Raw genomic sequence first — 13,092 nt, 5'->3', positions numbered from 1 at the left:
TTAGAGGTGAACACTTTCCTCACCTGCATGACTGTACTGTAAGAACCTTGTACAGACATGGAGGTGGGACTCCACACAGAAGAAACCAATGTAAAGGCTGATCATTTGAGTAGGTTTGCATACAACAAACACGTAGCCTATTGTTTAGCATTATAAAAGATTTGTCCTGGTGGTGTAAAAAACAATACTTCTCTGTATTTCCTCAATCTTGCTCTCAAGTATGCAATTAGTTTAATAGTTTGACATTTTGTGAAATCCATTAATTCATCCATTTTTCACAGAGAGAAATCGATGCCATTCTCTTGATGAAGAGCTAAATAAGCCACTGCCAGCAGCCGGGGCAGCCAAGTTGTTTCCCTACAGTCTTTGTGCTGAGCTAAGCTAATCGTCTCCCAGTATGAGAGGTACAGTATATACATCCTCTCATCCTGCTCTCAGCAAACTGGCCCAGATCTCAGCGCCTTTGAAGAAGCAACCAGTTGCTGAGGTTGTTGTTTTCGCTGCAGCAATGTTCTTTTATGATACAAATGAGTATGAGGAGGATGAGATGCACTCTCTGTCTGTAGATGTTCAGTCCAAACGTTACGCTCAATAAACATTTTTGTGACCAAACGCAGCTTGACAAAAACACACCTGATGAAGGTTAGAAACTGTGGGTCACGATCCGGTGTGTGCTGAGCTGCTTTGTTGTTGCTGTTGTGAAATAGCATCATTTGTTATCTCACTATGTGTTTCTGAGCCTCCATTTTTCTCCTGTCACTGAAACATTTCTCACTCTGATGTGTTTGACTCTGTTTCAAACCTTCACGGCTACATTTCCAGTAACCTGAGGAAATGCCTTTTCTGGGCTGTCCCACTGAATGCCACATATAGGCGGCCCCCTCTAATAGGGTAGGCTGCTCTGAAAAGCCCCTCCAAACTGCTCTGCAGGGCGGTGTGTCCTCAACGTCTTGCACCTGCATAAACACACCGAGCCAAGAGAGCGGACTGCTGCCCTGCCAGGCACACTAAACCACATGTCCAAAAGGCAGGAGAATAACATACCTGGGAACAGTTACTGTGAGAAGCAAAGGTAAAGTAGAATACAGTTCACCACAAAAGGTTGCAAGGTAAGGAACTTTCTACATGCCTAGGTGTCAGTATGCAAAGTGTGGTACAGACATAACACGTGACACCAAAACACAAAATACTGCACGTGTGCGATATAAAATAAAGAGCAAGTAAGCGCAAAAAGATTTAAACTGAAATCAGACAGGGTGAGAAAAACAAACTTTGGAAACTTCAGGGATAATTAAGCAAAGTGAGTATTTAAAAGGTCAAAGGAAAATGTGTTGGGAGCTGTGAGAGTCTGAAACGGGCCCCTGAGACAGGCTGCGTATTGACAGGCTGTGACAGAGCTCCTACCTGTCAGACGTGCCCCATATACGTTCTCCTCACAGGGGACAAGGCTCCATATTCACACAGCATCACACGACACCTCGTAGTTACGTAACTGTCACACCCTTCAATCATTGTGCTGGAAGTGAGACCTCACATGGGGCCCCGGCTCTGCATGCTTTATAGTACAGGAGCCGCAGTTTTAGCGTGAGGGCCTCCATGTTCAGCCCTCTGAAGTGCAGAAATGGCCTGAAGTAGGGATTTAGTCCAACTTTAAGTCTTGTTTCCTGGATTTATCATAATAACAAATGTCTGTTGACGCATCTGGTTTGGATGAAAGTTGAAAACAGCGATTTTATACAACAAAACTCTGGCACTGAAAATAATGGGCCCTTTATGTAGACATATCTATAAAATGCATGACGTCGGTTGTGAAAAATCCTGGTTTGTTTCTCCTGCCTTCTCAGATACAGGAATGATGGGGCCTTCCTGTGTCACTGCCTTCCCCTCCCCAGCTGCTGATGGATTTACACACTGCCCATGACTGGATACAGCTGGAAACATGGCAGTGAGCTCATAGTTGATACAAAAGCTGATGATAAAGCTTAAAACTTGATTAAGATTCATACATCATGCAAACTAATAATCTATAATCTGACAAAAAGACCAGGGGTTGTGTGTCTCAGACAGGAGTTTGTGCTGATGGATGCATCACAGAGAAAATGACAGCAGCACAATGAACCAGTGCAATATCTTGTCTGGTAGAGTGTATATTCCTATAGGTATCACATGATCACAATACTCTTACCCCTAATGAGACTAAACTGTTGTCTAAGCCTAAATGTATCAGAACTCTATTGCTCATTCCCTGGTTATTGTTACATGTTCCTCTCTAATCTGTCTTAATCTTCCTCTTGTGTAGCTCATCCTTAACTGGGGCTGGACTTGAGCAGTATTTTCTCAAGTTGTGTTTCTCCCTGCATTCTTATCTACAAAACCTTGGTTACTGTTGCTATGGAGGATAAAGATATAAGGGTGGCTCCATCTGGACACTATCAGTCATAACTAAGCTAAACAGTGAACGATTGTCTCACACTACGAGGTCCTCATGACCTGTTCTTGTTGGAGTTTCAGTGCAAAACAATAAAAACGAAGGATGAACCCAGTTTGAGTTCATTTATTTTGAACATCTGAACTGACAGCTGACAACCTACAGTTAATTTATAGGAATAAAGAAATCATTCAACATTTTAGGGAATAAACTGACTGATAATAAGATGAGAAGATACTCACACTCGTTTTCTGGAGCATAACAGCTAGCATGTCCATCCACTATAACACACAATTTTTAGCCTTCATATTTAGCATACAGATATGGGACAAGAGCATGAATGAACACGTTTTCTAAAATGTAATGTGATATATTGTGGGAGTTTGTGCAATACTTGCATCATGTAGTTAGTTGTGTGTTTTTATTATATGTAGCACTTTTTATGTTTTTATGTCTTAAAGCACCTTCAGCTGCAGCTTTTTAATTTCGGTGACTGTACAATGACAATAAAAGTCTATCTATCATCTGCTAACTGTTTATAAGACTGTGTAAATTATGTAATAATATTTTTATTGAAAAAAGTACAAATCGTAAACTACTACTGTAATAATTCCAAAATGGACAGTGTGGTTTAATTACCAGTAATTTACGACTCCTTTTCTATTTTAAACCTTTGGCGTTTTTTCTCTGATTCACTCCTGCTGAGAGTGGAAAACATATTTCTTGCTGTCTGTGCTGCTGAGGTTGGAGAAACATGTGAAACTTGGGTCATCTGCTGTCGGTTTGACAGCTAGCTGAGCGATGACTCCTTCCTGCGTCATCACTTCCTCCTCACTTTGCTGAGGAATCCACCTTCCACTGTTCCAGCTGGGGAATATTCCATGTTGTTGTGAAGAGGATGATGAGGGCATAATATTTTCCACCGTCAGTCAGTTGTGGGCAGGTATGCTACGAGGTCCAGAACGCTCTGGCAGTGTGGCACAACTTTTTTTTTTTTTTTTTTTTTACCTGTGAGTTTTGATATATTACACTGTCCTCTTAGGTTGTGCATCAGTGCACACTTTTCTTCTCTAACTAGCATCTTCTACAACAAAGCTGAGTTGTTCCGGTCCTCATCTAGTGACAGTTGAGTTTATGAAGAATGCATTGCTCCACCTCTCCTGGTCGTCATTACCTCCACAAAAGCAGCAGCCATCCTCCTCAGTCCACAGAAAAACATGAAACTGTGGGAGCTACTTTTAGCAAAGGAGAGTGAAAACAGTGGGTAACATCAGGGCAGCTATGACCTTCCAGCAAACAGTCTGCAAGCACAGAGAGGGGTCAGGTTGCCACAGACAGACAGACAAACAGACAGACAGACATGGGGCTATGGGTGTAGGCTGCAGTCTGACCTTGCAGCTCACAGACAGATGGGGAAAGGCCTTTGGTTCCAGACAAACAGACAGACTGGGAGGGGTCCTGTTAGCCACTGTGCAGAAACTGCATATCTGGAAACAATTAGAGCAGATGGGAAACCTGGCCAGGGTGTTTCTATACGGCACAGCTCTGTTCTATCAAGAGTTTTCTGGGAACAGTTTGTTCCCCCAGATTAGTATTTGTTCACCTAGACACCAGTCACAACAGTGCAGTTCATTATTCTGCCCAACTTCAATCTTATGCAGCAGCAAAAAGTATTGTTTTTTTTAATCCCCTCTCCTGTTAAAAAACACTTTAGTGTTTACATTGATAGCCTAGCAAAGAGCAATATTTTCACAGCTGTTTGTCAAGGACCAGTCCTCCTAACTTAAATCTTTCACCTTTTGTTCAATGCCATTAGTCATCTGAAAACATCATTCCCTTCTGCAGCGTTCAGCACTAACCACTTCATCAAAGGACACATCTATTGTTGACCTTGAACGTTCTTTCGCTCCAGACACCACACAAACGCTGGTTCTCGGTGTCGATGCCAGCGGGTCTGACCAGGTTTCGCTGGTAACGCCAGAGCTCCAGCAGTGATGAGAGGCACTCATTGCACACTTCCCTAATAAGAGCACTTGTGGCTTGAACATTGTTCTTTCAGATGATCGTGATGTTCTTTTCCTCTGCGCTGGGGTTAGTGCCAGGATGGCAAGGCTGAGCTGGGTGCTGATTTCATGTTCAAACCACACACATGCAGTGTCACTTCCATAAAAACAGTACACTTACTTGTGACTCATCCTTTTTCTGATCATCCAGCAATGTTATTGATTATCCACATTCTATACCTTTCATTACCTGGTTCCTTATCCCCACATAAACGATCTCAAGGTAGTCCTCATAGTCCTCAAGGGTATGTAGTCCTCATGTTTTAAACACATGGACCAGTTTACTTGTTATGGAGAGCACTACCCACTAAGAAAACTCAAGACTCAGCATCACTTGCCCTGTTTCAATTTCAATTCAATTCAATAGACTTTATGTCCCCATGGGGGAAATCTATTTTGGACTCTGTCTGCAGTTCCACAGAAGACAACATTAAAACAACACATGCTCTTATGGACATACACACTTGCTCACACATGATGACCGCCCACATGGCTACATATTGCACCACCAACACAATTCATGTCGTATATCATATGATGCGTGCTCAGGAGTTTGGTTAAGTTAGAAACTAAGCCAGGTGATGTCATGTGGGTTTTCTCAGCTTGAGTTTGAGGAGTACAAAGTTATAAGAGTAAGCCTGCATAACAAACTGGGGTTATGGAGTCAGACAGTCATGGTCGCTGACCAGGCAGGAAGGGTCGAACAAAAATACAATATCAGGTTGCCTGTATGGGAAAATTAGGATCCAGCAGTTTTGGTACAAAAGTCAGGATATGTTGGGCATTACCGTATCAGGTTTGACCATTTTTCGGTCTCCTGCAAGTCCGCAGACCTTTTGACTGAGCAATAGTAAATCAGTGGAGCACCCCTTTAAGGTCCATTAGAAACCATTGTGGGAATCTGTCATATCATGGTGGTCTTCATCAGTAGACAGTGTTTGCTCAGCTGTGATCAAATTGTAGATGTTCAAATTTCCATCTGAGGCCACTTCCACATCGGCTTAAAGATTTAAGTTCAGAGTTCAGTCCTAACCGAGGCAGTTGACTTGACAATCTCACCTCAAGGTCCTTGGAGCTTTTGCTGATACATTGCATACACCAACAGCTCCTTTAAGTACTCAGAAATAAAATGGATATTTGGACACCGACAACTCCATGGCAACTGAGTAAACTCCATCTCCACTCCTTTGAAAAAATAAAAAGCCTCAGAAGGATGGAGTTAGTACAAGGATCTAGGATTTCCAGGGTCAACATGAATTATCTCATTTTCAATGATGGTGATTCTGACATATTACTTTATCAGTTTGAGGTTGGTTTTTGACAGCTGGAAAACTGAAGCTGTTTGTCAGGGTTAGTAAGGGTTGGGTTGAGAAATTCCACGGTATCCTGTGGTTGAAAACTTGAGACAAGCATTGTCACATGCATTTACAGTGGAAACAAAAGGTATCATGTCTGCAAGTGATACACTAAAAGTTTGGACAACCTTCTCATTTAATGTTTTTTCTTTATTTTCATTACTTTCTACATTGTAGAGTCAACTGGAGACATACAAACTATGAAGGAACACATATGGAATTATGTAGTAAACAAAAAGGTGTCAAACAAAGCAGAATGTGTTCGTTTTCCACCCTGTGCTTTGATGACAGCTTTTTGGACACTTCATGAGGTCGTCAATTTGGTTTTCCAACTGTCTTGAAGGAGTTCCCAGAGGTGCTGAGCACTTGTTGGCTGTTTTGTCTTCACTTGGTCCAACTCCTCCCCAACCATCTCAACCGGGTTTAAATCAGGTAACAGATAACACTTGTTTTAACGTTTTTGTGTTGACAACATAACTCCATATGGGTTCTTCATAGTTTGATGTCTTCAGCATGAATCTAAAATGTAGGAAGTAATAAAGAAAGACCATTGGATGAGAAGGTGTGTCCAAACTTTTGACTGGTATCCATGTGATAACCAAATGCATAACTTTAAAAGGAACATACCTGCAGATGTCCTGGATGTTTGATCAGAAGGACACCAGCTGCCAGCCAAACATGCAGAGGCTCACATGTGGGGGATGGATGAAACAAATAACCGCTAAGCTACCATGTAAGTCAGGAATACATAATCTACAATAATAGTTCAGATCCTTCTTTCTCTTTGTAACCCTATTTGCTGTTTGTGTGGTATATGCAACAAGTTACAAAATGGCAGAACTATTTTCTGCCATAACACCGCCCTTAGTTTCCATATTGAACCTACAGGGTCACCAAGGGTCAATGCTGAGTCAAAAAATACTGCTCCTATTTTGGAAGCCAGACCCTGAACTCTCGTGGGACAAGAAAGGAGTTAACAGCCTGATGGACAATGTGTAATTTAGGACTGTTTAGGCAAGAACCTGAAGATGTGTGATTATTTATTAAATTAGACTATCATTTAGCCACAATTCTTTTATTAGAAGACCAAGAGGTACACCATGACCATACTGGTTAGAAACCACCTGACCACTTACTGTATACCAGCACTGCCAACCTTGCTGCTCAACTCTCAGCCAGTCATACACACCAATTCTACCAGCTGATCACTAGCCAAACCAATCTGAGCAGCTGGTCCATCTGGTAAATCCAGTAAGAACAGCTGATGACCAGCTCAGGTACTGGTTCTGGGCGGATTTTCTATGTTTGATTGAGGTGCTGTAAATGGAGATTTATGTTACTGGCAAGCAGCTGCTAAATAATCAGAAACTTGTCAACAAGCTGTGTAGCAAGTACACTCTGTTTCTGACAGTAAACAACCCAACTGTAAAAGCAGCCACTGGCTTTATGAAACTGTATGTGCGCACAGTTCTCATGCTTGACAGCCAGTAAATAACCATCCTGTAAAACAGACAGTAAACACACACTTTTATGACCAGTTTGACATCTCAGGCAACCTCAGGATGAGAGAAAAAAACGCACATGAATCTAATGAAAAACCTTCAAAAGGTCTAATGATAGAAAAACAGTCAACAGCCAGGGTTTATTTGATGTTGAGGATGGTGAGCTGAAGTCTTGACCGGATTGCTGTACATCACGGCTTGAAACACCTGTCGGGGAAGCAGAAACCCACACAGCAAAATGTGCGTTATTTTTTTTTCTCTGCTTGAGGTAACATTTACCTTGGCAGCAAATGAAACAAAGCAGGAGCGTGTGATTAAAGCTGATGTTTTTATTCAAGGCTTTTACAGGAAGCTAATTAGTTGAGGTATGCAGTCGTGTGCCAAGCTAATAGGGGGAAGCTGACATTCCTGCAGGGAAGTGGTGGCCTCAGAAAGCTACAGAATATGTATATATACACACAAGACTCAATTCAAACTGTTCATGTTTTTTTTTTTTAATTCAAACATTAAAAAAAGTGAGGATGTGGTCTCGCTCGCTGGACCACAAGGTGAGCAAATGTGAGTGCACTGAAAAAAAACCTGCACTGTTGTAACCAGATGATAAAAGTCACTTTGAAATGGAAAAAAAAAACTCTTCAGAAAGTGACTTATTGAAGTGACACGGGGCTAATGTCTACTTCAGAGATGGCAAAGTAAACCTTGAAACAGACAAATAAAATGCAAAGCATGACGTACGAGAGAAACCAGAAAAAACAAATGTATGTTTTGGTTTGCTTTTGGTTTATAGAAAAAAAAAACTGAATTCAGCTGAACAGCCTCACACGACTCTGCTAAATGGTCTGTTGGTGTGAACAACACAACATTTTCTAGCTTTGCAAAGAAAAACAAGCACCGTATGTGCATTTAGTCACCACAAACCTGAGACCTAGCTGCATGGCTCAAGGATTTCAACAGTTTTCAGACATACTGGATATGTATACCATAACCACCATGTCTTATATATTAATTTTACTGTATTATATTTTGAAAGTTTCATTGACACAGCTGGACATCATTTAATTTTAGATGGGATCAGACTACTGTAAGTGCTTTCCTGCCTTGATGATAAGTTAAGCTAATAACCCTACTACTGAACACACAGTGATCAAACGATGAAAAAGACACCTTCAACAAACTGCCGTGCTGGGCTTCGTTACTCTGAACAAGCTCCAGTTTAAAAGCCTCTATTGTAGCTGTAGCGCTGTGTGTGGCAGGACCCATACTATATTTAGAAATCATCACCTGTAAGGGGCACGCCATCTTTAGGGTCACTGACCCTCCGTGACCCTGAGAGTTCATGGGGTCATTTGGCACCAGGCATTTTTAAATTTAAAAAAGATGGTTGATTTTTACTACTGGTGGCATCAAGCGATCAAAAACTGGCTCAACGGACAGGACTGATGTTTGGTTGAACCCAAGACTTTGCCAGTTTTCATCTAAACCGATCTAAACATGATGGTTCAGTGTGAGGTCCAGGAGAGGAAGTGCTCAGTGAGAGTCAGGCAGTGTATCGGACATGATGTCTAAGATTAGAAACTTCCACAACCTCTGGCTGAAAGGTCACTGAAACAGAACAGAGGCCATCCTGGACCCACATGGAGCTGTGTTTGAGTAAAGACCACCTGACTTCCATATCCATGTGTGTGGCAGTGAATCTACAGCTGAGATGAGTTTCTGCTGTTTGTTGAAAGAGTTACAGCCCAAAATTCTCATCACTGTCTCTAGTCTAAACACTTTCCAGGACACAGGTTTTAAATAGGACACAGGTTTCCACTCTCTCTGCCTTTGACAGCTCAGTTACCCATCAGTCCCTCTTGTTATATCCGTCCCAATGTTCCCAGGCGCTCAGTCTATTCCTAGATTCCACCTGTGAGCTTCAGCCAGTAAAAATCCTTTGTCCAAGGCAGATGAAAGTGATATCCTGTCCCTTGTTAACACAGACTGGCAAATGCATTCCCCTAGATGCCTCTAACTAAATAATTTATGAGAAAATTTGACCAAAAAATGCAGTCTTTCTTCCAACTATGCCCCTCTGGCATTAATCAGTATATTATACCTTGGCCCATTACCCCAAGTAATCCTAAACCCAACTATTTTGTACAGTCTGTTCCTGAAAAAGATTGGGTCTCATGCATGTTTCCAGTCTGAACATTTTCCACCACTCTGGGCTTTAAATAGACACAGTTTCCATCTTGACAGTCCATCAGCCCACCAACCCCATTGTTAAATCTCAACAAATCATCCCAGGCTCCGGATCCATTATTAGTTTCCACTGCTTGTCTCCTCATAGGCAGACTTCAAAAAGCCTCCATCGCTGTCCAACTCTTTCATCTCTCAGTAATGGACCTGTCCATTCTCCTCTGTTGAATGCCAACAGATCACCATCCAATCCATTTCAAGTTTTTCACCCCAAGTGTTTTTACAGACAGGCTCTGCACTGTAAAAGAAGCAATTAGCTTTTCCCTGCACATCTTTATTAGTCTGTTTGCTTTGCTGATGAAGCATGCATATTGCAGATGGCACAGGAATGTGATGCACCTATTCAGCTGTCTTGACAGGGTTTCTTCTCTTCTTCTGCATACCTGTGTGCACCGTTGTGACAAGAAATGTGAGCATATTTTTCCACTGTGCTTGTTCAAAGTCAACAAAAAAATGCCTAAAATGTCAATAAATTAGAAAATAACAGTAGTTTCTCCCCGGTCTGCAATCACATTGTTTTCAACTTTTCCGCTCTCGTGTCTCTCTGCAGGCAACCAAAGAGTTCAAAGAAATAGAAATATGCAGGCAGGAAAATCATTTTGAGATCTTGGTTTCATGTTCAGTTTACACAGTGGTATATAGATGGTTGGTTTGAAGGCTAGAGCCATGGAACATTCCTCAAATAGCCTGCCAGCTACCGCTAATGGAATTTAGTTTAGTGGACAGCTCAGTACAGATAACACAACCAAAACTTTAAATATGTGTCCCTTTTGGGGAAAACACTTGGTTTACATACATATAGATATACATATGCATATAATACATACAACAGGCTCCAGTTTAAACTACCAGTAACTAAACAAATGACCATGAAAATGAAATGAATCAACAAAAACTTGGAGTGCTTAATAAACTGGCAAATGAGTGGATAAATAAAGCTCACTAAGTATTTCAGCATGTTTTGGATAAATGCATCAACCAAACCTCACACACTCACCTCAAACTGGAATAAAATGGAAAGTACACCAAATGAATTACAGACAGATTTCAGAAATGCTTCATGTACTAAAAATGTTCCTCGGGAAATTAAAGTGTATGTGGAACAAAAATGCAACGTAATTACACTTTGGTGTGACTGACTGGCCTTTTTTTTGTACTTTAGATGTTTATCTTCCTGTTTAACTTTGAAGGTGCTGGGAAGGTTTGACTGCAGCTGTGCTAAATACAGTGCAGTGTGGAAACAGCCCCGAAGACGTCCCAGAGGACACAGAGGCCTCCTCTGAGACGTCAGACTCAGGTATGATATCATCAACCCTGGTGTGATGGAACTGCACACATGAGGTGTTTAAGAAAACTGGGAGTAATTTCCACTTTCCATGCCTGAGGGAGAGACTAAATGAGGACGGTGTCGTCACGGGAGCCCATGTGGCCAGATAAAAATGCAGCCTGGCTGGAGTGTGTCATCTGCACAGATCCTAAAGTTGGAAACTTCCCAGCTGACACCACTGTGTAGCTTTGTGATGTCACACAGTAACTATAAAACGAGCAGTGAGGTAATGAGGCTATAAGTGGCAGCAGCAGCAACATACGTCAACGCTGTCGAGATTAGACCACAGGCCTTGACCTGGAGTTACTGTGGACCTCAGAGTCGTCTCATCAGCTATTTCTCTTTAGGTTCACCTCCATTTGGAAAAACAGTGAAACAATACATGAGCGTGACATTACCACTGCTGAATCTACTCGCGTCAGCTGTATTAGTGAGAGTGTCTGCAGTGCTCAGTGTTACTGTATACAGTGTGTCCAGGCTTGGCCCTGTCAGAGTCCATTACCTCATTTTCCTTCATTTACACACCGTGTGGATGAAAGCATGTTAGGCTAATGGTGACACACATGGCAACTTGACATTAAGAAGTGACTTGATGAAGTGACTATGATGTACTTCCTCCAGAAGCACAGTCTGCAATACGTAATGGAGCATGCTGGGATTATTAAACAGTGCGATCTTTAAAGCAGCAATAATAAATATGTCTTATGTTAACAATGGATCACATGGCTATGAGAAAGAGATCAACTATCCCAACAGTTCCCATTTATTTCTTTATCTCATAGTTTGGTCTACCAGAACATTACTGCTGTAGCGCCAAACACCCACTGTATGCTAACGTCCAAACACTAAGCAGCAGACAGACAAAGTTAGAATCCAACTCAACAACATAATGGGGCATTTAGGGTCAGATTTTTCCATTGGGAGAGACAAAAAACAGCAAATACCAGAGTGACGTCAGGTTCCCAGAACACAAATAAATGCTAATGTGGGTCTTTATCTGCTGCATGTGTATATACGTAGGTGTTTGCTAACAAGCTCATCCACAAGTAGTTTTATAAGGTGTTTACATGCTATTGTTCTACTTTTAGCTTAGCTGTATTTTGTGATAGTTGTATTTGTGCTTTAACAAAACACCTTTTATGGCTACATTGTCATACATTGTATACATGATCTTACAAAGAGCCAAAATGACTTTTTTTTTATTCCTTCATGGTGGTAACAGCAGCAGTCGTAGCCCACTGAACAATAACATCACAGTGTGTGACAGCTTGCAGGTACACAGCTGAGCACACTGCCCTAACATTGTATCACTGCCACAGTTGTGATTACAGATTTTAACCCACTGCTACTCTCTTACACAAATATCTTGGTCTATACTTAGTCTTGACATATCCGGGCCTACCTCACACAGAGCCATATGTTTCCCTTGGCCACCACCGTCGGCCCATTCACACATTTAGATCTGCAGAACAGTGAGTGTGCAACCTGCTGATCCTCTTGCGCTGGAAACCCTGAGACAGACAGTAAAACAACCAGCCTTACAGCAATACAAGATTCCTATTGTAGCTTCAACATTAAGTTGACTTTCTGTTGACCTGAAAATTATCCTGATCATTTTCATTTGGTTTTGCAAAAACATATAAGCCCGGAACTATCTCTGCCGTCTGATAACATTTTGATCTCATGCAGTCTTTCATGGACATTTGAATGCCGGACAAACACAACAGGATTTCACTTTCACCATCCTCCAGTGACATTCCTTCAGACCATTCAGAAACTTCCCTGTGATGTCAGATAAACCGACTCAGTAAATAAACAGGCTGACAGACACTAGATTACTCTGCACGCAAGATAACAAGTGTGAATGTTGTTTTGCAGCGTGGCTGGAGTACGTTCCTCCATCAAGCTGTTTCCTTTAGATATTACAGAGATGATGTTTGGGCCCTGAGGCTGTATTGACTGACAACACAAATGCACACACACGCACACACGTACACACAATGACACACACTTTCTCTGGTCTGTTTTGAGAGTCAGAGCTCTCGGCACAAACCACACGTTCACTCACGACTGTGTTTTTCCTTGGTCTAATAGGAATCCCTACTGTACTGAGCCAGCATAGAGAAAGAAAATATCCATATTAGGAAAAGAGCAGACGCCCTTATATGGGGATGCTTCC

Source organism: Trachurus japonicus, chromosome 24 (assembly GCF_045865225.1).
Source record: "Trachurus japonicus isolate A0001 chromosome 24, Traja_1.0".
Classification (NCBI taxonomy): domain Eukaryota; kingdom Metazoa; phylum Chordata; class Actinopteri; order Carangiformes; family Carangidae; genus Trachurus; species Trachurus japonicus.
Note: the sequence above shows the minus strand (reverse complement) of the source record.